The 6161-nt window shown below is 38.8% G+C and overlaps 1 pseudogene; it reads right to left on the reverse strand.

Annotated features, from left to right (window-relative positions):
• Positions 1–4582: 4582 nt before the first annotated feature.
• On the reverse strand, positions 4583–5183 carry LOC100587038 (annotated as a pseudogene).
• Positions 5184–6161: the final 978 nt, after the last annotated feature.

The raw sequence follows: 6161 nt of genomic DNA on the forward strand, positions 1-6161 counted from the left end.
TCAATAGCTTACCAACCAAAAAGAGTCCAGGACCTGATGGATTCACAGCCGAATTCTACCAGAGGTACAAGGAGGAACTGGTATCATTCCTTCTGAAACTATTCCAATCAATAGAAAAAGAGGGAATCCTCCCTAACACATTTTATGAAGCCAGCATCATCCTGATACCAAAGCCTGGCAGAGACATAACCAAAAAAGAGAATTTCAGACCAATAGCCTTGATGAACATTGATGCAAAAATCCTCAATAAAATACTGGCAAACCGAATCCAGCAGCACATCAAAAAGCTTATACACCATGATCAAGTGGGCTTCATCCCTGGGATGCAAGGCTGGTTCAACATATGCAAATCAATAAATGTAATCCAGCATATAAACAGAACCAAAGACAAAAACCACATGATTATCTCAATTGATGCAGAAAAGGCCTTTGACAAAATTCAACAACCCTTCATGCTAAAAACTCTCAATAAATTAGGTATTGATGGGACGTATCTCAAAATAATAAGTGCTATCTATGACAAGCCCACAGCCAATATCATACTGAATGGGCAAAAACTGGAAGCATTCCCTTTGAAAACTGGCACAAGACAGGGATGCCCTCTCTCACCACTCCTATTCAACATAGTGCTGGAAGTTCTGGCCAGGGCAATCAGGCAGGAGAAGGAAATAAAGGGTATTCAATTAATAAAAGAGGAAGTCAAATTGTCCCTGTTTGCAGATGACATGGTTGTATATCTAGAAAACCCCATTGTCTCAGCCCAAAATCTCCTTAAGCTGATTAGCAACTTCAGCAAAGTCTCAGGATGCAAAATCAATGTACAAAAATCACAAGCATTCTTGTACCCCAATCACAGACAAACAGAGAGCCAAATCATGAGTGAACTCCCATTCACAATTGCTTCAAAGAGAATAAAACACCTAGGAATCCAACTTACAAGGGATGTGAAGGACCTCTTCAAGGAGAACTACAAACCACTGCTCAATGAAACAAAAGATGATACAAACAAATGGAAGAACATTACATGCTCACATGTTGGCAGAATCAATATCGTGAAAATGGCCATACTGCCCAAGGTAATTTATAGATTCAATGCCATCCCCATCAAGCTACCAATGACTTTCTTCACAGAATTGGAAAAAACTACTTGAAAGTTCATATGGAACCAAAAAAGAGCCCGTGTCACCAAGTCAATCCTAAGCCAAAAGAACAAAGCTGGAGGCATCACGCTACCTGACTTCAAACTATACTACAAGGCTACAGTAACCAAAACAGCATGGTACTGGTTCCACAACAGAGACATAGATCAATGGGACAGAACAGAGCCCTCAGAAATGATGCCGCATATCTACAACTATCTGATCTTTGACAAACCTGACAAAAACAAGCAATCGGGAAAGGATTCCCTATTTAATAAATGGTGCTGGGAAAACTGGCTAGCCATATGGAGAAAGCTGAAACTGGATCCCTTCCTTACACATTATACAAAAATTAATTCAAGATGGATTAAAGACTTACATGTGAGACCTAAAACCATTAAAATCCTACAAGAAAATCTAGGCAATACCATTCAGGACACAGGCGTGGGCAAGGACTTCATGTATAAAACACCAAAAGCAATGGCAACAAAAGCCAAAATTGACAAATGGGATCTAATTAAACTAAAGAGCTTCTGCACAGCAAAAGAAACTACCATCAGAGTGAACAGGCAACCTACTCATCTGACAAAGGGCTAATATCCAGAATCTACAATGAACTCAAACAAATTTACAAGAAAAAAACAAACAACCCCATCAAAAAGTGGGTGAAGGACATGAACAGACACTTCTCAAAAGAAGACATTTATGCAGCCAAAAGACACATGAAGAAATGCTCATCATCACTGGCCATCAGAGAAATGCAAATCAAAACCACAATGAGATACCATCTCACACCAGTTAGAATGGCCATCATTAAAAAGTCAGGAAACAACAGGTGCTGGAGAGGATGTGGAGAAATAGGAACACTTTCACACTGTTGGTGGGACTGTAAACTAGTTCAACCATTGTGGAAGTCAGTGTGGTGATTCCTCAGGGATCTAGAACTAGAAATACCATTTGACCCAGCCATCCCATTACTGGGTATATACCCAAAGGACTATAAATCATGCTGCTATAAAGACACATGCACACGTTTGTTTATTGCGGCACTATTCACAATAGTAAAGAGTTGGAACCAACCCAAATGTCCAACAACGATAGACTGGATTAAGAAAATGTGGCACATATACACCATAGAATACTCTGCAGCCATAAAAAATGATGAGTTCATGTCCTTTGTAGGGACATGGATGAAACTGGAAAACATTATTCTCAGTAAACTATCACAAGGACAAAAAACCAAACACTGCATGTTCTCACTCATAGGTGGGAATTGAACAATGAGAACTCATGGACACAGGAAGGGGAACATCACACTCCGGGGACTGTTGTGGGGTGGGGGGAGTGGGGAGGGACAGCATTAGGAGATATACCTAATGCTAAATGATGAGTTAATGGGTACAGCAAAACAACATGGCACATGGATACATATGTAACAAACCTGCACATTGTGCACATGTACCCTAAAACCTAAAGAATAATAACAAAAAATAAAAAATAAAATAAAATAAAATAAAAAGAATGCACTATTCAAAGTCCTTTTTTTAAAAAAGTTTGTGACTTTCTTAAACAAATGTGTATTTCTGACATATGTTTGGCATAGCTAAACTTCAGATTTATATTGCCACCAGAGAAATACAGAACATCTGGCATTTTTGAAAGTGATCCTTTATTTATTTAAGTACAAAAAATGTATTCACATGACGTCGGTTCTGCATTTTATACTAATAGACTAAGTCTAATGAATCTGAGAGTAAGTTAAATATCTGTTCACTCCCCAGCTTCACTGAAATGACTCTCTCATCTATTTTTTCCTTCTAGCTATTCTTCTAATGCATTGCCTAATTGCCTAAGATATAAAGAAGCATTTTGCCTAAATGAAGCAGCATCAGTAACACAAATGATGCTAGACTTTGACTATGATATTCATTCTAGTGCTTAATCATTCATCCAGAGAAAATTATCTCTAAAGGGCCCTATTCCCTCTCCTATCTGTCTCCAAAAACACCCACCTACATATTCTGGAAACATTTTATTTTATTTGAATTTTAGTGAAAATAGACTTATGTATGAGAAGTTTACCAAGTTTAATGTCATGTGGCAGATTTCTTTTTTAAGTATTAAAATGCTACCTGGGCTTCATTCCCTAAATTCTTCTCTAAACAATATTTGAAAAATAGTTGTGCATGAGTAATGGAATTAGCATCACCTGCTTTGTTAAATGTAACACTATTTTTAAAATATTTCAGCATTCTAAACATAAAAAAACAGAACATTGCAAATCGTCTTTAACTACAGAAGGTTCTTAAACTTTCATTGATACAGTGGCTCTTCGGTTTGCTGACAACGCATTAGAAGGGAATGCATTTGAAGAAAAGAAGGAAAAAACTTCTACAGTTATTTTTTAAAAGCAGTTTAGAAACTACCACACTTAACTAAAAACGAACAAAAAAATCCACAAACACTTATCATCTCACTGACCCCCTTTGTCCACAGCTAAGAATGGCAGCAGAATGCTATGTCACTATACATAGAAAGGAGACAACCTGAACCTAAATGGATGCCCACTGCAGAGACAACAGGTCCAACCTGATGGTGCACACCCTGAGCTACAGCTCCTTCAAAAGTCATCTTCCTTCACAGCCTCAACACCAGGCAAGGAGCATCAAGAGTTTGTCTCCGTTGTTTTGTTCTTCCAAACTACAGATATATACAACTGAGAACTCAGAATTTCTAGCCAATAACCACATAGTTAACACTACCTTAAAAATTTAAATGCCAGAAACATCTTTAAATGCCTTGTCCCACCAGCAGCAAAGTGCACAGAGTACGAGGAACACAAGAGTACCTTTCCATTTAAAAAATTTTTGGAAATACATACAACTTTGATACAGTTTCAGGATGCTACGGACACTCATGGCCACTTCATGTGAACCACTGATAATTTCTAGAGCACTTTGAGAGACTACACTATGATGGTAATCAATTTTGTTTCTTTTACCATACAACCCAGGAATCCCACTCCTATGTATTTATTCAAAAGAAGTGTAAATGTGTATCCACACAAAACCTGTATGCTGATGTTTGTAGCAACTTATACAGAATTGCCACAAACTAGAAACCTCTCAAATATCTTTTTAAATTTTTTTTTAAGTTTTCATTTTTTTATTATACTTCTAGCTCTGGGGTACATGAGCAGAACATGCAGGTTTGTTACTTACATATACTTGTCCCATGGTGGTTTGTTGGACCCATCAACCAATCATCTACATTAGGTATTTCTCCTCATGCTCTCCCTCCCCCAGACCCCCACCCCGACAGGCCCCGGTGTGTGATGTTTCCCTCCCATGGTAATCAAATTTTATAATTAAACCTAGTGAAAGTAACAGACACTTCTCAAATAAGGGATGTGTTGGTAACAGTGCTCCCCTACTCTAAGGTATTCACAAGGAGACAGTTTTTTGTTGTTTTTTTTTTAATTCATCCTTCTTCTCTTCTTCATCTGACTCTTCCAACGTTTTCTTGGCAACTTTAGTGGGACTGTCCCTCTGCAGCATCAAACTTTCCTTTAGACTTATAGTCAGCAACATCCTTCTTATACTTCAGCTTTACTGCCTTAGTGATGTCAGGCTGCTTTCCACTGTCACCTAAGTTATTCTGCATCTCACCCAACTTTGTTTGTTTTGCCACATCTCCAATGGAGGTGGTCAGGGTTTCTGGATTTGATCTTGGGGCAGAATTCTGAACAGAACAGGAAAACTTCAGACAGTGGCCTTTTGGGGGCATTAGGGTCCTTCTTCTTGCCTCCCTTAGCTGATCTGTAATCCTTCATTTCCCTGTCATTGCATTCTTTATCCCCATTTGCCATGTTATAATTTCAACTTTTCTTTCCCAGACATTGTCTTTGACTTCTCAGAGCACTTCTTGGAAAACTGCAGAATTGACAGAGATCTCTGAGTTTTTCTTACGTTCTTTGCACATTTGCACAAAGAAGACATAAGCAGACATCTTGCCCTTGGGTTTCTTGGGGTCATCTTTAGTCATGCTGACTGTATTGTTTGCTAGTCTCTGCTATAAAAAATAAATAATTAAAAAAAGATAGGGTCTCACTCTGTCACCTAGGCTGAAATGCAGTGATGCAATCATAGCTCACTGCAGCCTCAAATTCCCAGGCTTAAGCAGTCCTCCTGCCTCAGTCTCCTAATAACTGGGACTACAGGCACACACCACCACCCCTGGCTAATTTTTTATCTTTTATTTTTTGTGGAGATGGGTCTCGCTATATTTCCCAAGGTGGTCTCAAACTCCTGGGCTCAAGGAATCCTCTCACCTTGATATCTCAACATGCCAGGATTGTATGTGTGAGCTACCGCACCCAGCCACAGCACCTTCTTTTGCATGGAACAGAAAAAAAATATATCCACCAGCTTCCAGGAGGATAAACAGTAACTCCTGTTGGATTTCACTGGATATTTTATAGCCAGGGCATCACAGGATGAAAACAATATAAACAGGTGGGTCCACACTTTCCCCAGATCAGTTTCCTTTCAGTTATCACTCATTAGCTATTTAATAGAAAATTCAGCTTTCTGATTCTATCCTTGTGTTACTGTATCCATCAGGGTCTTGGGAGAAAATGCAAGTAACTAAGGCAAGGTTTTGAAGATAATTTAATGAGAAGACTAGTTAGCAAGGTGTTGAGAAAAGAAAGCAATAAGAAATATTGAAGAATACTGGGACAAGTAAAAGTGGAAGGGAGTGAAGTAGCTATGGAAATCGCGTTCTAGCCTCATACTTCCTGAACAGGGCAAGTCTGCAGGAGAAGCTCTGCTACAATCTCCCCAGTGGAATTTGGGGGCCTACTGTATCTGCATAGATTATGTGCAACTCGTTGGCATTTTGAAGAAAATACGAAAATAACCAATAAGTTAGAAGAAGAGAAGTAATCTCTGGCCCAAAAACAGAGGATCCTCATATTAGAAGTTACGACTGCATACCATACAGGGAATGCCAGTCCAAAAC

Source organism: Nomascus leucogenys, chromosome 8, assembly GCF_006542625.1.
Source record: "Nomascus leucogenys isolate Asia chromosome 8, Asia_NLE_v1, whole genome shotgun sequence".
NCBI classification, from domain to species: domain Eukaryota; kingdom Metazoa; phylum Chordata; class Mammalia; order Primates; family Hylobatidae; genus Nomascus; species Nomascus leucogenys.